Raw genomic sequence first — 19,243 nt, 5'->3', positions numbered from 1 at the left:
TGTACCAGTTCCATGCTGTCTTGATGATTACAGCTTTGTTTGCTGTTATTGTTGTTTTAAAAAGATATTTATTTATTCATTAGAGGCACACAGAGAGAGAGAGAGAGAGTCAGAGACATAGGCAGAGGGGGAAGCAGGCTACATGCAGGGAGCCCGATGTGGGACTCAATCCCCAGACCCAACATCACGCCCTTAGCTGAAGGCAGCCGCTCAACCACTGAGCCACCCAGGTATCCCTACAGCTTTGTAATACAGCTTAAAGTCCCGAATTGTGATGTCTCCAGCTTTGGTTTTCTTTTTTCAACATTCCTTTGGCTATTTGGGGTCCTTTCTGGTTCCATACAAATTTTAGGATTATTTGTTTCAGCTCTGTGAAAAATGTTGATGGCATTTTGATAGAGATTGCATTCAATGTGTAGACTGCTTTGGGTAGCATAGACATTTTAATATTTGTTTTTCCAATCCATGCACATGGAATGATTTTCCATTTCTTTGTGTTTTCCTCAATTTCTTTCATAAGTGTTCTTAGTTCTGTAGTTTTCAGAGTATAGATATTTTACCTCTATGGTTAGGTTTATTCCTAGGTATCTTATGGGTTTGGGTGCAATTGTAAATGGAATTGATTCCTTGATTTCTCTTTCTTCTGCCTCATTGTTATTGTATAGAAAGGGCGGGGGGTGGGAGTGAATGGGTGACGGGCACTGGGTGTTATTCTGTATGTTAGTACATTGAACACCAATTAAAAAAAAAAAAGACTTTTTCTTTGAAAAAAAAAAAAAAGAAATGCAACTGACTTCTATGCATTGATTTTAAATCCCACAATTTTTTAAAAGATTTTATTTATTTTTGAGAGAGAGAGAGAGAGGCAGAGACACAGGCAGAGGGAGAAGCAGGCTCCATGCAAGGAGCGCGACGTGGGACTTGATCCCGGGTCTCCAGGATCATACCCTGGGCTGAAGGTGGTGCTAAACGGCTGAGCCGCTCGGGCTGCCCTAAATCCCACAATTTTGCTGAATTCCTGTATCAGTTCTAGCAATTTTTGGGTGGCGTCTTTTGGATTTTCTACATGAGTGTCATCTGTGAAGAGTGAGAGTTTCGCTACTTCTTTGCTGATTCAGATGCCTTTTACTTCTTTTTGTTGTTTGACTGCTGAGGCTAGGGCTTCCAGTACTATGTTGAACAACAGTGATGAGAGTGGACCTCCTGTCATGTTCTTGACGTTAGAGGAAAAGCTCCAGTTTCTCCCCATTGAGAATGATGCTCACTGTGGCTTTTTCATATATGGGTTTTATGATATTGAGGTATGCTCCCTCTATCCCTACACTGCAGAGAGTTTTAATCAAGAAAGGATGCTGTACTTTGTAAAATGCTTTTTCCACATCTATTGAGAGGATCATATGGTTCTTGTCCTTTCTCTTATTAATGTAGTGTATCACATTGATTGATTTGTGGCTGTTGAACCACCTTTGCAGCCCAGGAATAAATCCCACTTGGTCGCAGTGAATAATCCTTTTAATGTGCTGTTGGATCCTATTAGCTAGAATCTTGGTGAGAATTTTTACATCCATGTTCTTCAGGGATATTGGTCTGTAATTCTCCTTCCTGGTGGGGTCTTTGTCTGGTTTTGGGATCAAGGTAATGCTGGCCTCATAGAATGAGTTTGGAAGTTTTCCTCCCATTTCTATTTTTTGAAACAGCTTCAGAAGAATATGTATTAATTCTTCTTTAAATGTTTAGTAGATTTCTCATACCAAAACACTTATTTAACATTTATATATACCAAATAGATGCTAGGCTCTGACATAATCTCTGAATGGTGTGAAAGATGTATGGAGTAAAAACACCTGAATACATAGATTTAAACTACTGAGAATAATATTCATGGAAACGCTATGCTTAGGAGAGAGCCACTTTGAATCAAGGCAGCTAACACAATTGACCCAGGAACTAAGGACCTGGCCTCTTGAGTTCCCCAGACATCACAATCTGGAGGATACTTTTTCTTCCAGCTACAGTCAGGAGGCAGTGACGTGACTGAGGGGTGACCTTTGGCATCTGAAGAAGAAAACAGGAGGGCAAGAGACACTTAGACAGGTGTCACTTTCACATGGAGGTTCAGCACTGGAGGAGTTCATTCCAGAACACACCAGAAGCTGTTATTGGGATATAGAAATAGATAACAAAAATAGCAGAAAAAAAAAAAAAAAAAAAAAGCTCATCCCTAACACCTGCGAAGCTTGAAGAGGGCCACTCAGATAAGCCAGAAACCTCAGGTCACTGTATCCTGGGGGGAAAGGGGTGTGGACAGGGTGTTCTCAGCCCTTCATCCTTACCTAATCTTTGCCAATGATGTGTTGCAATTACTATCTACGTGTTCCCAAAAATTTATTGAGAGAAGTGGAGTAGGAGAAGGACAGAGAAAGGATGAGAGAAAAAGAAAGATTGCTTTCCCTGAGGTTAAAATAAAAAGGCAGTGAAATAAAGATTTTAGAAATACAACGTGGGACAAAGAAGGCACGAGAAAGTATGAGGGCAGTTGTAAGAAACGGGTCCTGAGGTAAGAAATGAGATATTCACCTTAAGTGGACACACACACCAATGCGTCCCTTAACCACAACACTCTCTATCCATCTCGCAGAAGGCTCTCGAGCCCTTTCAGGAATGCTTGGGTCACGGATGGTGCCACAGGGTGGGTGATCACAAAGTGGCTTGTTCCCAAGCCCTGGATGCTGCCCTGAAGCAAGCAGATGAGGCCGCAGCAGCCTCCCTGGGCCGCCATGTGGTGGGCCGGCCCCAATGAAGAAGGCTTTGTTCTTTCTTTTCGTAGCCACTACAGTTGCTCTGTGTTTTATTTTCAATTAAATTTCCACTAATCCTAAACTACAGAAAAACAGAGCTGCTGGAGCTCCCCTTTCCCTTCCAAAAGCAATACAGTGTGCAGAGAAACCTTTTATGGTACAAGCCCTGCCTTGTACATGCTATAAAAGACGCATATGCCACCCGTTTGCCCACAAGTGCTTTCAGAAAGGTGCTTCATGGGCCCAGGACCCGGGGCTTCCGAGGCAGCCTGTGAATAGTGCCTCTTGTTAGGACGGTTGCTATAGCAAGCCCTTGTTTTTAAGTCAATGGTGCAGTAAATAATACTTTATACACGGCGGCTGGGGGGGGATGGTCACTTTAAATGGCCTACTCTTCATTGGTTGGAAAGGAGCATTTTTAGGCTTTGAGTAGCCGAGCAGAGCACCTGCTTCATCAGCTTGTTTGCATTTTGACTCTCTCCCTCCTTGCAGGGTATTGAGGCTTAACGTGTTCTAAATACTCGGGTCCGTTCGGACACCAGATTTTATTGACATTTAACAAAGATAACATTTGCAACCAACACTTCCCCCACTTGTCCGGGAAAGAGATCTAAGTGGGAAGTCGCGTTTCTTGCCACCAACCGTCTAGGCCCTGCATTCCACGACATTAGAAAGATGTTTGGTCGCATTGAAGTGACTGCGAGGAGAAAACTGTAGCACCAAGAAACAGAAAATGTGGTCTAGGTAAGCATTTACATCACATGATAAATAGTTGACAGCTCTGGGAATATCTGATTGCTCTGGAAACACAGAAAAATGGGAATGGACCGGAGGAAGTCAAAGAGGGGCCAGAGAAGGGGCACCCCTCCTGGTCATGCACGGCTGGGGGTCAGGAATGACACACTTCTGGGGCATAAAAATAAAAGGAGCATTGAGGTTAATAAAATGGGGACATATTCCTCTCTCCAGACACAGGGAGGTGAAAATTACTTATCACCTGCTGGAGTGGATGTGAGAACGGGCCAGTGACCAAGTGTGTGGCAGGGAATATTTTGTGACGAATAAGCAATCCGCAAGGAGCCTGCAACAGGCTTCCTCCGGCTTCCGCGCCCGAGCAGTGTCTTGTGGCTCTGTCTCCTCATTAGAGGACAACAGCTGTTTCTGCCTATAATTAGCTCACAGTTCAATAGTCAGCTCCAGCCCCTTAACACCTGTACCACACACAACATGGAAATTACAGAAGCACATGTTGTTTTTTCTTAAATCACCTCCACTTACACACGTTGTTAAGCATCTAATAGAAAACAACCATAACTTGCCTAGATCCCTTCCTCCTTGGAGCGCTTTTTAAAAGCAAGTTGGGAAAGTCCTTGTTTTTATGGGCCCCTGTTCCCATTTCCAATCTCACCTCCATGCTCCACAGCCCCCCTGAATTAAAGGAGGTCTCCAGCGCTGTCAACCAACCCACCATGCATCAGGCCATAAAATCTTATTTTCAGCCACCTGCAGGATGATGGAGGGAAGAGGGAACTGCAGTGAGAAAGGGGGGGTCGGTGGGCTCCAGCTGGCTGCTGAAGATGGTTTCAACAGAATCGGCGGGGGCGGGGTGGGGGGGGTGGAGTGGAAGGGTGCAGAGTCTGGGGTCATTTCCTGCCAGGTCTGAGCTGCATGGGGGGAGGACCCATAATCACACTGTCTCACAGCTCCATTAGTGTCAAACCTCATTAGGAGCCCAATGCACTTGGCAGCAGTGGGCACACAAAAGAAAGACCCAGCCAAAGTCTGCAGAGTGCAGAGTCGACCATCACAACTTGGGGGCGGGTGGGAGGGAGGGATTGTAAAACTCCCGACTGGGTAATTAGAGTCAGCAGGGAAGCAGATAGGCCCGAGCAGGCCTCTCATTTCTCTTCTGGCTGTTCTGGAGGATTGGCAGGGGCCGCTGTCTTCCAGGGGTGAGGCGATGTGCCTGTGTCATAATTCACAAAGAAAAATGATCATCAATTTGTGCCCTGGTCCTGAGCGAAGCCGAGGATGCGGACTGTGGTTACAAGCGCTAGGAGCGTCCAGGCAGGGCAAGGGGAGGAGGATGGCATGGCATGAGGTGGTTACCCTGGGGGCGGTTAACCGAAGAAAACAGGTACTTGATTAGCCAACTTGCTAATCAACAAGCTAATGTGGACAAGTTCACAGCATTTACACATTGGGTAAAGAAACTAGGGAAAGGGATCCCTGGGTGGAGCAGCGGTTTGGCGCCTGCCTTTGGCCCAGGGCGCGATCCTGGAGACCCGGGATCGAATCCCACGTCGGGCTCCCGGTGCATGGAGCCTGCTTCTCCCTCTGCCTGTGTCTCTGCCTCTCTCTCTCTCTCTCTCTCTCTCTGTGTGTGACTATCATAAATAAATAAAAATTTATTAAAAAAAAGAAACTAGGGAAGGCTGTGGGTGCTCGAGAAAATACGGCGGTATTATGGCCAATACCAACTTGCTTTGTCATTACAGGACATCATTCTGATCCTCGAATTCAACTACAGCCAAAAAGCTGGTGTGATAAATGTGAAACATGCGAAATGGCTCATTCTAGCTGTTGTGTTTGTTTTATGGCAGTTTTATAAAACACGAAAACTTATCCATCCAAAAAGGACTTCATGACTTTGTTTGAAGTGTAATCTATGTGCAATAAGGTACATCTATTCTAAGTGTGCGATCTGATGAGTTTTGACAGTGTTGTGTCATTGTCACTATGATAATGTTCAGAACGTTGCCACCTCCACAAAAAAGATCCCCTTTGCCACTTTGCAGTCCATCCCCTTGTCCACCCCGCCTCCCCGCAGCCCCGGACTGCCGCTGATCTGATTTCAGTCCTGATGATTTTTGCCTCCTTGAGAATTTTACATGCATGGAATCATACAGGATGTAGACTTTGGAGTCCAGCCTCTTTCAGGTTGTTCTGTGTGGTTGCGTTTCTCAGGAGCCTGCTCCTTTTGGTTGCTGGGTAGTGCTCCATGGCGTGAATATGCCACAGCCTGACTACCCACTCACCATGTGGATGGACATCTGGGCCACTTCCAGCTTGGGGTTCTTATAAATAAAACTGCTATGAAAATTCAGGTACCAGTCTCTGTGGAGACTTCTTTTCTTTTCTTTTCTTTTCTTTTCTTTTCTTTTCTTTTCTTTTCTTTTCTTTTCTTTTCTTTTCTTTTCTTCTTTCTTTTTAAGATTTTATTTATTTATTCATGAGAGACAGAGACAGAGAGAGAGACAGAGAGAGAGAGGCAGAGGGAAAAGCAGGCTCCCTGCGATGTGAGACTCGATCCTGGATCCCGGGATCACACCCTGGGCCAAAGGCAGACAGTCAACCACTGAGCCACCCAGGCGTCCCGACACGTTTTCATTTCTGTTGGTGATCCTCGCCTCTGTTACCAAATCGGGAAGCCGATCAATCGATCTCCTTGACTGACCATCCAGCAGACGAGGGAGGAAGTGGTTATCAGCCTAGCTGAGGTGCAGGAACAAGGGTAAGTCTCTATGTTCCAGGATGTGACGATGGGAAAGGAAAGAGCAAGGAAGGAAGGAGAGCAACAGGTGCCATCTCTCATGTAGGCATTGGGCGAGGACCCCGAGTTCCAGGCAGCCTCTCAGTGTCTGTGACTGTGCCATGTGGTTAACTTTGAAATCGGTGGAAGAAAGCTCAGGTTAGTTGCAGGTCAATAAAAATCCATTGAGCATAAAACTCGAACACAAAACTTTCCTTTGTGAGCTCCTAACCTAAGGAGGCTCGCAACGATAAACCAGAGCAGCATATCAAATGGACACGCTACAAATGAGGAGAAACGAATCCGGAAAGTACTTCACGGGCGCGTCATTTGAAAACACTTCTGAAGACGCTGGGGAACAGCCTCCTGTGTGCCCAACAAGTCCAAGGACAGAGTGGTCCACCTGTGCATTCTGAGGCTACTGGTCCCAGGTCAAGCTGGCCGAGTATGTGTGCGTCAGAACACGAAGGCCAACTACCCTGCTTTGCAGAACTTGACTCTTAAAAACTCAAGTGATGGCCCTTCACCTTCCAGATCGCTGCCCCAAGGTGGAGGTACAGTGTCCCTGTGATGGCATCACAGTCGCTGGGCGGTGGAGGAGGATGGAAGGTCCTTACCCTCCTAGCGCTCGGCACTGGCCCACTCGGTAGCCACAATGAAAACTGTCTTTTTGCCAACAGAAGTAATTTCTTTCATTCTCCAGAAGTCTACAAAAGTACAGAAATTAAAAAAAAAAAAATTAAGCCTCAATTTTTAAGCCAGGGCTTCATTTTCAAGAACACCTGAAACCACAATGATTCTGATTGCATTCTGTTTTCCCAGTTCCTTTGTTAAGGGCCTGACCTTAACTTTGCTATTATACATTTTGGGATTTCTGGAGCCCAGCTTTGCCCTGAGGGAAAAGGAGGAAACAAATACGCTTAAAAAAAATTTTTTTGACCTAACCCTACATCCTAAAGTCACTGTTGAAATACATCAGATTCAAAGTCTGCAAGGTCTTAAGGCCAAGCTCACAGGAAAGTCAGGCAAAGTAGAAGCTGTGAAGGACATGGATCTGCTGAATATATTAAGCTCGCATATGTGTGTTTGTGTGTTTTCTAACCCTCTAAGGTAAATTTATACCAATCCATACAGATGTACTCTTTTCTGTTTATTATTCCCAGTTGGGTGATGGACGTTAATGTTGTACAAAGGAAAAACTCTGGAGCTTGACAGCGCTCCACCTATTTTATTTTAAGGCAAAACAAAGAAAACGAAAGCTTGTTCTTTCAGTCAGCATTTTTTGCTCTCCCTAATTCTACCCAGACTGGATCGTCTTAAATCTGATTTGGGATTTGAGCATTATTTGGATTAGCTCATTAGTGGGGCACCATTCTGACAAGCCACTAATCTGGGGCACTGGTGCACGGCACCATGACAGTATTATGCTGAAAATGAGAAATCTAATGAGATTAGACGGATCCTCATGCACATGGTCTAAAGGTACTTTGTACAAAGATCCAGGAGCTCGGGAATGCGGGAGGAGGACAGGTTGGGGCGTCAGTCTCAGCTGAGCTAGAGCACAGCTGCTCCAATGCCCAGAAGTGGCTTCGTTCACCAAGGCAGCACCGTGGCACCTTCTCTAAGCGGGTTCTGTGGAATGTCAAGCAGTTGCCCAGATTAAAAAGTAATAGTAATAGAGGGTCATTCCCTTGGGGGCGGGGTGTCAGTGCAGGCTGTGAGGGCAGAAGAGGTGTTGAGGTAAAACTCTGATGCAGTCAGCTTCGTGTCTCTGTTAGAAGCAGAGCCCGTGGCAGGTAAGGCCTGAGTGGCACCTGGAACCAGCAGAAGGTGTGTTCTCTAGTCGCTTGCCCCCCCCCCCCCCCACTGGATGTCCAAATAAACTCCACTGATGTTTTCTGCTTTGTAAAAAATGATTTCCTTTCTTCCCTTTGTTATTTTAGTTGTTTTTAAGCTAAACCGAACATGCTGGTTCTTTTTTGCTTAGAATGGGGCTGTTGCTAAGATCAGAAAATGCTGGATTCCAACAATGCAATGATTTATAATGTCCAGATGTGGTTATGGGGCAGCGCACAACACACGGTGGAAGGGGGCTTGGTGCTCCCCCCATCCCTACCCCCCTCCTTCCCTCGAAGTGGAAAACAAAAGTTTCCATGGCATTTTCCTGCTTGTAAGTGGAAAATCAAGGCATTAACAGAGACTGCGAGTTGGCCCCCTGGGACACAATTCCTTTTTTTTTTTTTTCGTGTTGTGCTAGTGTGCCACCTCGTGGTGACTTTTAGGACTCTAGGAAAGACCTACTTGTTAATACAGCTGCCCCCAATTTAGAATTATTCCTCCTTATGCCTAGAAAAAAATTCAGTGTCAATCCATTCTGTTAATCATCTTCAAAATGAGTTTGTGCAAGACAAAAGCAAATGTATTTTCAGCACATGTTAATAACATATAAAATCAAGCACGTGGCTTCTTTTGTATCCTTCCTTGCCAGACAATGAATACCATTCTGACTCAAAAGTCAAGAATTACCATTTAAATATTTAGAACTTAATACAAGACAGAACTGGTTCCACTTTCTTATTTTACCTTTTCAAAAGTAGTTAAGGATTTAGAGAACAAAGCCAGCCAGAAACTAATGGATGACACGTTTGAATGTAGTATCTCTGTTTATTTTAAATATCTTAATCAAATGTGGATGAGGACCTTAGGTATATTAGAACAAATCAGGAATTCTGGTCCTGACACAAAAGGATAAAGAGGAGACACAGACAAATTCCAGGTGTTACAGAATTGTTAAGAAGTTTCTAAGGCTGAGGAAAAGATTCCAAAGGAAAGAGAGAGAGAGAAAAAAAAATATATATATACCTGAGAAATGAATGTATCTTTGAAAATACATCTTAACCTTTCCTGCCAGAAACAAAAGGCACAATCCAAAATAGTTGTCAGAATCTCAAAAAACAGCGTTGTAAGAATCACTCGGACATGACATTGGACACTGTGATAAGTGTTACTTTTGTGAGCCAAGCAGGGGTGTATTTATTTGGAAGGTTTCAAGTATTCTAAGCAGACAAAAAACGCTGAAAAAGTGGGGACACACCCCCAAAGTCTTCATGAGCTCAGAGAATGGTTCATGATTCAAAAGATCATTTTTTGAAACATAATTGTTTATAAGTGAATTCAGGCAGAGAGAGAAAGAATGGTTTATAAGCTTTTCCTTTTCAACAAAATCCATTGTAGATTTTGTTGTTTGCCTTTTCTTCCTGAGAGTCATCTGACCCCCCTGTCATTCAACTGTGGCTGAGCAGTAATCTATTATTTCACTTAAACACACATTGAAAGATGTAATGTTGATTAGTCAAAGTAGGAGAAGCAGACATGCTTTGGAAACAAAAACTCTGTTAGAGCTTCAAAAGGAACGTCCATTGGCCATTGGAACTCTGTTGCCAGGGAGATGGTTACCAGGCACAGGTGCTCCTATGGCAGCCTCTCACCCGCTCCCCGAAAGCCTGTCTCATACCCTGGACTGATGTCATGAATGAAGGGTTTCCAAATATTTAATGTTTCTTGTGTGTCTTGGAAAGAAGAGACTGTGCTAGCGTGACTGCTTTTCAAAGGCAAAATTAGGAGAGAAAGAAAGGAAGAGTGGAAGGATGGGAAAACATGACCAGGTAGCCATGCTGAAAATGGGATGTGCCAGGGAGGCGTGCATACTGATGTGAGCCCAGACACACACCCTAGCAATCCATGAACTGAGTCCTGGGCTGGTAGCAAGGCCAGCCCGTGAGGACAAAGAAGCCAACACGATGTGATTTCTGCGAACCATATTTCATTGAGAGCTGATCATGTGCCAGCCACTCTGCTCGCTCCTTACATACCCCATCCTATTAATTCCCACACTCACCCAGCGCAAGGCCTTATTATCACCATTTAACATGCAAGAACACCAAGCATCAGAATGATTGTGGAACTTGCCAAATGATAATACCTCCTTCTTTTTTTTTTTTTTTTTTTTGGTTTGATTTCAAACTCTCGTCTGCCTCCAAATATCTTCCTCCTGGGGCTCTCATAGGACTTGCAATTGATAAGACTTAACAGCAAACATTTACAAAACACTGGCTCTGTGCAATGCAACATTTTTGGATGGAGTGTGTATATGTGTGTGTGTGTGTGTGTGTGTGTGTGTGTGCGTGCATGTGGTCTGTGTAATCACAGACAAGGGTCTTGCCTGTACTGGAACTCAGAGTACTGGCTGGGAAAAATGAACAGATCGAAAAAAACAAAATATTTTTTGTTTAAAAAATTGAAGATATATTGAATATTGAGATATATTGAGGGTAGGTGCTAAGGAGGCAGGGTCTGGATGGATTTCAGGTAGTAGGAGACAGGATCTGGTCTGAGGGTTGGAAAGCAGATGTAACCAAAGAGAGGACTGGGTTGACTTTTGACAGGAGGAAGGCACCTGTAAGGTCTGGCCTCTCTGCAATGTCCTAGGAGGTGACCTCAGTGAGATAATAAAGGGGACCGTTTTATGAGAGCCATAATGGGTGATTTGGACTAGGGGTGAGCCAGGTATTTGCCTCTGTGTGTGTGTGCGCCCGTGTGTGTGTGCGCGTAATGGTGAGGCTGGGCTGGGGGGGAAGGAGGTGACAGGAAGATGAGGAAGACAGGGAAAAGTTACTGATAACTTTAGTTTTCCTCCTTATTTTACCCAGAACCAGTCCAGGCTGAACTCAATACACATAATTCTGTTGTGGAAGTTTCTGTCCTTTAACTAAGAAAGGAAAATGAAAACTGTAGCATATTTGTATTTTGTTATTAATTCATGAAATAAAAGTCTCTGTAGGTATGCTGGTGTATCATAAGTGGGAAGAAATAGATATAAATGTATATATTTCTATGATCCTGGAGGAGGCCGACGCCCTTCAGAGTGGTTCCGGGCCTTCCTGCTCACCTAGAGACACAGGTGGAGCTGGAGGGCCTGACCACCCTGGGGCTGCAGCCCCCTGACTGGAGCGCACCAGGCCGCAAGGCCCCATTAGGCAAAGGGAGGCACTGAGTCATTTTTATAGCCTGGGAATGACATATCTCATTCATTCAGTGAGTTATTTACCCCCTGGATTGAGTTCACAGACCTCTGAGTCATATAAATGCATCCACTTCTTCATCTGTGGGGACAGGAGGAGGGTTGAAGGTGATGCCATGAGAAGCGAGGGAAGGGAAGGGGGAGATGGGCTGACAAACGTTTCGGGGCATCACTGAGCGGGACTGGGTGAGGCAGGCCCTATCCAGTCTTGGAGGGTTTAGCAGCCGGGCCTGCTTCTCCCAAAGGAAAGCTCCCAGCCAGTCCCCAAAACCCAGCCTGAGGTGCATTCCAGAGGGGAAGAGGCTTCCTCTTCTGCAATTTGACTTTTCTTCCATCTGAGGAAGGTGTGTGTGTGTGTGTGTGTGTGTGTGTGTGTGTGTGTGTGAGAGAGAGAGAGAGAGACAGAGAGAGAGAGACAGAGACAGACAGAGAAAGAGAAAAAGACTGTTGGCAATAAAATGACTTGTGCACTTTTATCCAAATCACACCAAGTGGGAGGAGTGATTCCCTGGCCACCGCGTGAGGCCGCCTCCCCGAGAACTGCCTCCTGGTCCATCCTGCTGAACGAAAGGACCATGGGGGGGGAGGGTAGGAGTGTATATGCAAATACTTCCCTGCTCTGCTTGGGTGTCTCAGTAAAAAATCAAACCTCTCTGCCTTCAGTCCCATTTAAATGAAAACATCACTTGCCTCCAACCAGTAGAATACATTTTCGTAGCTGATTGATGCTTTTCCATTTATTTTATAATGTATTTTTTTTCTTCAGCAAGGGATTGTTCTCCAGAATGTCAAGGAGGAAATATTTCTCAACTCATGCGCTGTGATTGGCCGGCTTGGGCCTAATCAGACAGAGGTGGGGGGTGGAGAAAGCCGTGATTTGTCACACTGGTGCTCGGGTTCGGGATAAAGAGGTGCTTTGTAATGCCAGGCTGCCTAATGTCTAGGCCACAATCAAATTATCCTCCCCTTTCTCCTCCACTCTCTTTCTATCATCTCTCTCTCTCTCTCTCTCACACACACACACACACACAGACACACACACACATGTGCACACACATGCACACACACACACGCACACTACCTCTTCAGATCTATCACTGACAGAACAGTTATTAAACAAAATCTCAGCCCAGGGAATTAATAATGTCAAGGATTCATTTCTTTATCAAATGTTGTGCCTGAAGGAAGAGCACTTGGCGCTTGCAGAAAGGCCGAAGTACATTAATCACCTGAGGGGAAGGGATGGGCTTGTGATTTTTAATACTTGTCAAGTGAGTAGCACAAGAGACTATGAGAGAGATCTCTGAAGTGTTGGCAAACACAAAGAGGTTATGACGTGTTTTGTTTTTTTTTTTTTTTTGAAGGATGTGTGGTCCCTTGGGGGCTACAGTGGTCTCTGGGGAGGTGGGGTGGGAGATGGGGCTGAGGGTGGTGACTGCACCCACTGGTGGTGGCCAGCCCAGCCACGGATTAGAAAGGAAGGGCCCAGAGTATCATCAGGAGGCCTTTCCATCCGACAGTGTGGTTGTTCTGCTGCCTTGGCAAGCAGGCTGCAAAGGGGCCCGTGGGGTGTGGGGAGGGCAAGGGAGACAGGGAAGGACAGAGCTGCAGGTTGGAGCCAGGGGACATTGAACCACATCACAAGGTGGTAATTCTCAAAGCCTGGTGCTGTGCTCACACTCTTCGTGGGTGGTGTCGGTCATCCACCTGCGTGCAGTCACCTACGAAGAACACAAATCATGGGCAAGAAATGGCCTCTCTTCACTGCTCTTGACCTTATTCACTGGGGTGCTTGCAAATTGTCGCTCCCCCTGATCAAGAAGGAAAAAGTAGTCAGGAGGCTCATGGGAGAACCCGAATCAGTGCATCTCAGTACGAAACTCTGGGCAGCCTGCTCTGTAGTCATCCGCGTTGCCAACTTAAATTGTCAATTTGAGCAAAGCCATGATCATCATCACAGACAAAGAGTGGCTTCATCTAGTGTCTGCATTTCCTATTCTGAATTCCTGATTATTGTATGAAATGTGCTGCCCTAGAAGTTTCCTTCCTGGTGACTGGGTACAATTACAAATCAGAGCCCCTTGTTCACTGCTCCTCTATTACTATCACGTTGAACGTCTGTGGGTGGCACTCAGGCTGATGTCGAAGTTGTGCAGCCTGCAAGTACAGGGAAGATCATGCCCAGAGGGTTAGCCCTAACCAAGGGTGAGGTGGAAACCTGCAGAGAAACGCCCTGCCTCTGTCCTTTGAGAGACATTTTGAGGAGGTGTTCTTTATACTTTCCAGAACTCCTAGCCATTTGGAATCCCCATTGCCTCCAGTGACAACCTCGAGAATGCACCTTTATATTGGCTTTTCCTTGCCTGTCTCACTCCCTCTTCTCCTTTGCTTCAACTTTTGTCATTATCTCCTAAATAAATTACCTTCATCCAAGTCCTTGTGTTGGGCACTGCTTTTAGGGGAAAGCAGGCTCAGCACCTATTGAACAAGTTGATATATTTAAAATATGCTTTATCACCAAGTTCAGTGTATTTATATATTTTGCAAGTTAATGTCTTTTTTTTTTTTTAAAGATTCTACTTATTTACCCGAGAGAGGGAGAGAGCACAGAAGGAAAGGGAGAAGGAGACCTCGACTGAGCAGGGAGCCCAATGCAGGGCTCGATCTCAAGACCCTGGGATCATGACCTAGGCCAAAGGCAGACACTTAACCAACTGAGCCACCCAGGCACCCCAACAATACAGCAAGTAACATGCTCATACATCTCATGCATTGATAATATCCATACTTCTTTTCTGACATCTAAGACCCACGCTGTCAAAGTTGGTTATTGTCTTGCCACCTCAATCTTTGGCACAGGAGTAGAAGCAAACCAACATTGGAAGTGCACAGTGGCTAGCCAATGTCCAGGGGTGTGTAGGAGTCTGCACATGCTTCTACAAGTGTTCTGGAAGGGGAGTTAATTTAGGAATGTTTTGTTAACCCTCCCATGTCCAGGCTGGCATCACAAATAGGAATGAATTCAATGGGCCACGAATTCAATTATTTATTGAAAACCTACCAAAAGCTCAAGCATAGTGTGAGAGTCTGAAGATACAATGGTGAACAAAATAGATGGTTCTTGCCTGGGGGAACTTAGTATTTTATGGGAAAGACACATATTTACCATGTAGAGTAGAACTATCATCTGTGCTAAGTGAAGGGAACCATAATAGTGGTCTGGTCCTTACTGGTGGAAGCGATGGGGAGAAGTGATGGGTCTGAAGGATAAGGAAGAGCTGGGGGCCGTATGAGGTTGGGGGGCAGGGGTTTGGAACTTCCAGAGGGAAGACCATAGATGAAGTCCTTTAAACTGGAAGATAGTAGAAGAATAGCTTGTTGAAGGAACAGTTCACGGTCAATGAAAAGCAGAGTAGGAGAGGGTCCATTGAGACTAAAGGAGATCAGGGCCACATCATGTGAGAATGTCTGTCTCCATCTGAAGAGTAACAGGAATCAACTGAAGGTTGGGTTTAAAAAGAATTCTTTATATCAGTAATAAATGAATATTCTCTTATTTTTAAACCATGCAAATTACCTATGTAAATCAAAAGCCTGTCTTTTTCAGCTTCCCCAATGCAATTATTTTCACAGATGTTACCTGCTGTGTCAAAAGAAACTGAGCCTTGGTGATAGAGCAAACAAAGGGTCTGAGTCTAAGTATCAACACTCTACGTTTAAAAAAAATCAAGAGACATATTCTTTTACACGATTGTGCTAATTCAGAGAGAGCTGAAGGGATCTTTTTCGCCAATAGTAAGATAAAATTTATTTGAAAATATTGTTTGGTTTGTCTTTATCTTTTCCTTTAAACGTTTCTCTTGTTTGTTTTTTCATGTGTGTATATAATTTAAAAATAAAAAATATGCATATAATGCAGATGTTTGCTCAGTCTTTCTTTACTCATGGGATCCGTGAATAAAAATCTTGGAGACCAAGACGCCTGGGTGGCTCAGAGGTTGAGCATCTGCTTTTGGCTCAGGGCATGATCCCGGGGTCCTGGATTTGAGTCCCACATCAGGCTACCTATGAGGAGCCTGCTTCTCCCTCTGCCTGTGTCTCTGCCTCTCTCTCTCTCTCTCTCTCTGTCTCTCATGAATAAATAAAGTCTTTAAAAAAATCTTGGAGACCACTGTAAGAGTGGTTAAGAGCACAATTCCTGATATTGGTTTGCTTGGGTGCAAATCTCAGACTTCTCATGTATAAGCTGGTTGTTCTTAACAATTTACTCAATCTTTCTGTATCTCACGTCTTAAATAGGGAGCATAATAGTACTTACTTCAAGGGCTATTGTGAGAGTTGGATTAAATGAAACCTGCAAAGCATTTAGAAGAGTTCCCAGCACATTATAAGCACTCAATAAAGGTTAACAATTACTATTAATGTTAATATTGTGTTAAGCTTGTATCTGACCACCTCACTAAACTTTTGTTTGGGTTCTAAACAGTTCCAAGTTGAGGAGTTTGGATTTTCTTGGTCAACAATTGTTTCCTGGCAAATTATGACAATTCCAATATTTATTCCTTATTTCTTTGTCTAATTTTACTGCCCTGGCATTACCTTTCATGCTGAAATGATAGCAGTGGGGGCGGACAACCTTTTTCTGCCTTTAGTGGAGACACCAGCATCATGTCACCAGTCAGTATGATACTTACTAGAGATCTGATATAGTTCTTCTAGCAAACTAAGGAAGATTACTTCTACTCTTAGGTTACTAAGAGGTGTTATTTTATATTGTGGAGGGAAAGTATCAGCATTCAATAACTGAAACAAAAAAACAGAATTCATTATTTAGATAAGAAAGAGTATACTGGTTAGCCATCTTCTCTCTGAGCAAAGTAGCCTGCTGAACAAAATAGGATTTGGATTCAGGGATTATTCTGAGATTATGTTGGTGACAGACATTGTACCTGGTTGACATCAAACTTAAAAGTATGTTTTGGGGAAGCAAGTCTTGTTGACTGGCTAGGTTTCAGCATTGTCACTGGAGTGACTCTACTATTAATTGGTGGACCCTCAAAAGTTATGGGACTGCCACTGACTGGTTGGTACTCAGATGTGGGTTCAATTAGATTGTGGTGTTAGTCAATGAGATTGTGGTAAATTGTCATTAATTGATCAAGGAGCATGTTGGACATAGTATCTAAAAAATATGGGGGAAAAGTTCAGTGCTTGTCCTGGCATGCAGTTGTCTTCAGAGATGCACAGATAAACATTAGGATGATGCCACATGAGAGGAGAATCTGATCCTAGGAGGTGGATCTAGGGTTGAAAGTCCAATGAAACAGTTAATAAATGCTGTCTGGAGAGTATCACAAAATAATAGGTGGTCATCCTGGTTGAAATGGTAAGCCATTGTCTTAATGGATATGCAATCAATAGTAATAAAACAAGGCAGAAAGGAAACAAAAAGCAGGTAGTGTTCAGGTGACCAGGTGAGCATATTGGTGCCAGGGTTTGGGGCAGGAGAAGTTATCCTGAGATGAAAGCAGGATTCAAGCTCTGGAAGGTCTAGGGTACCAGGCAGGGTGCCCAGGCCAGGAACCAGGCTGAAGATCAGAAGACAAACATTGTGTTGACAGAATGGGGCCATCATAGGATCTCAGAGGGATGCAGAAATGATTTACTAGAACAGACCAGATGGGTAGCAAAAGTGACTTAAGGCACAGTTCTCTGAGTATTAAAACCAGAATTCTGGGGGCCAGGATAGGTCTTTCAGCCCAGACAGGTGGTTCTACCTGCATCAGACGGACACAGAATCGACACAGAGGTTCAAGGTAAGATCCTTTAGTGGAGGGACCATTTGCACAAGTACGGGCACAACTAAGGGACAATTAAAGGATGATGAGGCCCAGGGAGGACGGAAGGGCAAGGAGAGGAAATGTTATACAAGAATCAAGTAAGAGCTGGAGCCTATGAAGAGGGATTTTCTGGTGTGTATTTTTAATTCTGGAGGGACACAGCTACTCAGGAGGCGGGATGCTAAAGCTGAGGAGTGAAGGAAGGACTACCCTGACCTCGCTCTCTCCCTGTCAGTGATCTCCTGCAGGGCTTCTCCTTGTCAAGGAGCCCGAATGATGCTGTCCACGAGGGATCACACTGCTTGGGCACAGGGAGGACAGAGAACAGTGGGGAATGAATGAGGGGAGGTGATTAACAGAAAATAACCACCATACTCCTGAGTAGCAAGGAGGGGGTCCCCTGACGTCAAGTCAGTGGTTGTTTCTATGCTTCTGGGGATTTAGGTGCGTGACATAAACTCCCCATGAAGAATGCACGGGCTCCTGATTCAGCGTGTACGTTCATGCTGGGCTGTGAGCTGAGCCTTCCTGAAGCTTCTGTAGCATTGAGAAATGGCGGGGAATCAAACTCACAATGGAATCTCCATGTTTTTTTGTCACTGTGTCAAATTATGATACTCGAGGGAGACAAGAAAGTGAGCAAACTGGTATGTTTTGTGATGCAGATTCTGAGGCAGAAAACCCCAGCATGTGAGAATCAAATGGAGCCTCATTAAGAGAGAGAGCAAATGCGGGAGTTCGCCCCTTTATGCATAACCAGCTTGAGTCTCTGCCTCAGCCGATAGCCAGCGTTTTGTGAGTTAATGGTGTGTGACGCAGAAAAGGAGCTGTGAAGGGAGCAAATCTCTCTTTAAAGTGAACATTTTATAGAAATCCCATTTTCTCTGGGGCTCAAAGCCAGACCGACTTAGTGGATTAAGCTCTGAGGTTTCACTACGGGGATGGATTTCAGGTCAAGGCCAGCCCACAAAGCTTTGTGGGGGGATGGGGAGACAACCAAAATGAAACTAAGCGGTGATACCTAGAACACTACCTCAGGACTTCCAGAGGCTGCCTCACAGACCCGGGCTGAATTAACTTGGGGGGTGGTGAGAAATGGAGAAGGGGCGTGTGCTACCAAGATGGTGCTGGGATTCCCTATGTTAGCTGTTGGATTTTCAACCTGGGGCAATTGCCTCACACTAACTTGTTGGGAGGGGGGCAGCCTTAATTGCTTTGTGCCATTCAAATGTATTTTTTTGTCGGTTCTAGACAAAGCCATATAATTATTTCTGTCACCTTGGGAAGATTTTTTTCTCCAAGTCACTTCCAATGAGGCAAGGAGTGGGTACTTGTTGCCCGAACTACACCTGTTTCAAGCATCCACAGCCTCAAACACAACCAGGTGCCACAGTCCATCTGTGCACACATTTGCACTTTCTGTGTGACAGTGTATTCTGGATAGTGCCTGGGGTGTCTTGAAATCAATGGGGTTCAAGTTAAGATTGTATAACAGACCTGGCATGATTAAAGTGGCATCCTGGCATCAGGGATTGTGCACTTTGTTCTACTCCGTCACTTCTTGGCTGAGAAGCCATTTCTGGGTCTGACAGTGGGGAAATGGAATCGGAAGCTACAATCCTCTTAGTACTAGTTCAAAGGTGTAATGAAAGCTTTTGAGCTATCTCTTTAATTAACAGAGCTCCTATTTTCTTTCTGGGATCTACAACACCCCTAACCTCATAGGTAGAGGTATTAGAGAAAAGCCTCCAGATTAGTCTTTTCTGATGTGGTCAGGGTCAGGGTTGAGATTGTGAAGATCTTTTAAAATTATTATTACTTTTATGGGTGTTTGCGATTGAGTTTTTTCCTTTTGCTTCATTCTTTGGAGCCTAGAAACTCCATGCATGTGACTAGAACAGTAGCTCATAGATAGAAAAATGGAACACTCTCTTCTCCATGCTGTTCTTCAGCTGAGCTTGAATAAAATGGCTCATACTCTATCACTCAAGTA

General features: G+C 44.6%; 1 long non-coding RNA gene across 1 annotated transcript in view; it reads right to left on the bottom strand.

Annotated features, from left to right (window-relative positions):
* Positions 1 to 6,078: 6,078 nt before the first annotated feature.
* LOC119867940 overlaps positions 6,079 to 19,243 on the bottom strand; it is a 229,758-nt gene continuing 216,593 nt past the window's right edge. The window contains exon 3 of the long non-coding RNA XR_005385261.1: positions 6,079 to 7,037. This is a non-coding gene — a long non-coding RNA (uncharacterized LOC119867940). The remainder of the gene's footprint in view (positions 7,038 to 19,243) is intronic.

This window comes from Canis lupus, chromosome 37, assembly GCF_011100685.1.
Source record: "Canis lupus familiaris isolate Mischka breed German Shepherd chromosome 37, alternate assembly UU_Cfam_GSD_1.0, whole genome shotgun sequence".
Classification (NCBI taxonomy): domain Eukaryota; kingdom Metazoa; phylum Chordata; class Mammalia; order Carnivora; family Canidae; genus Canis; species Canis lupus.
Note: the sequence above shows the minus strand (reverse complement) of the source record. Positions and strands in the feature narration are given on the sequence as shown.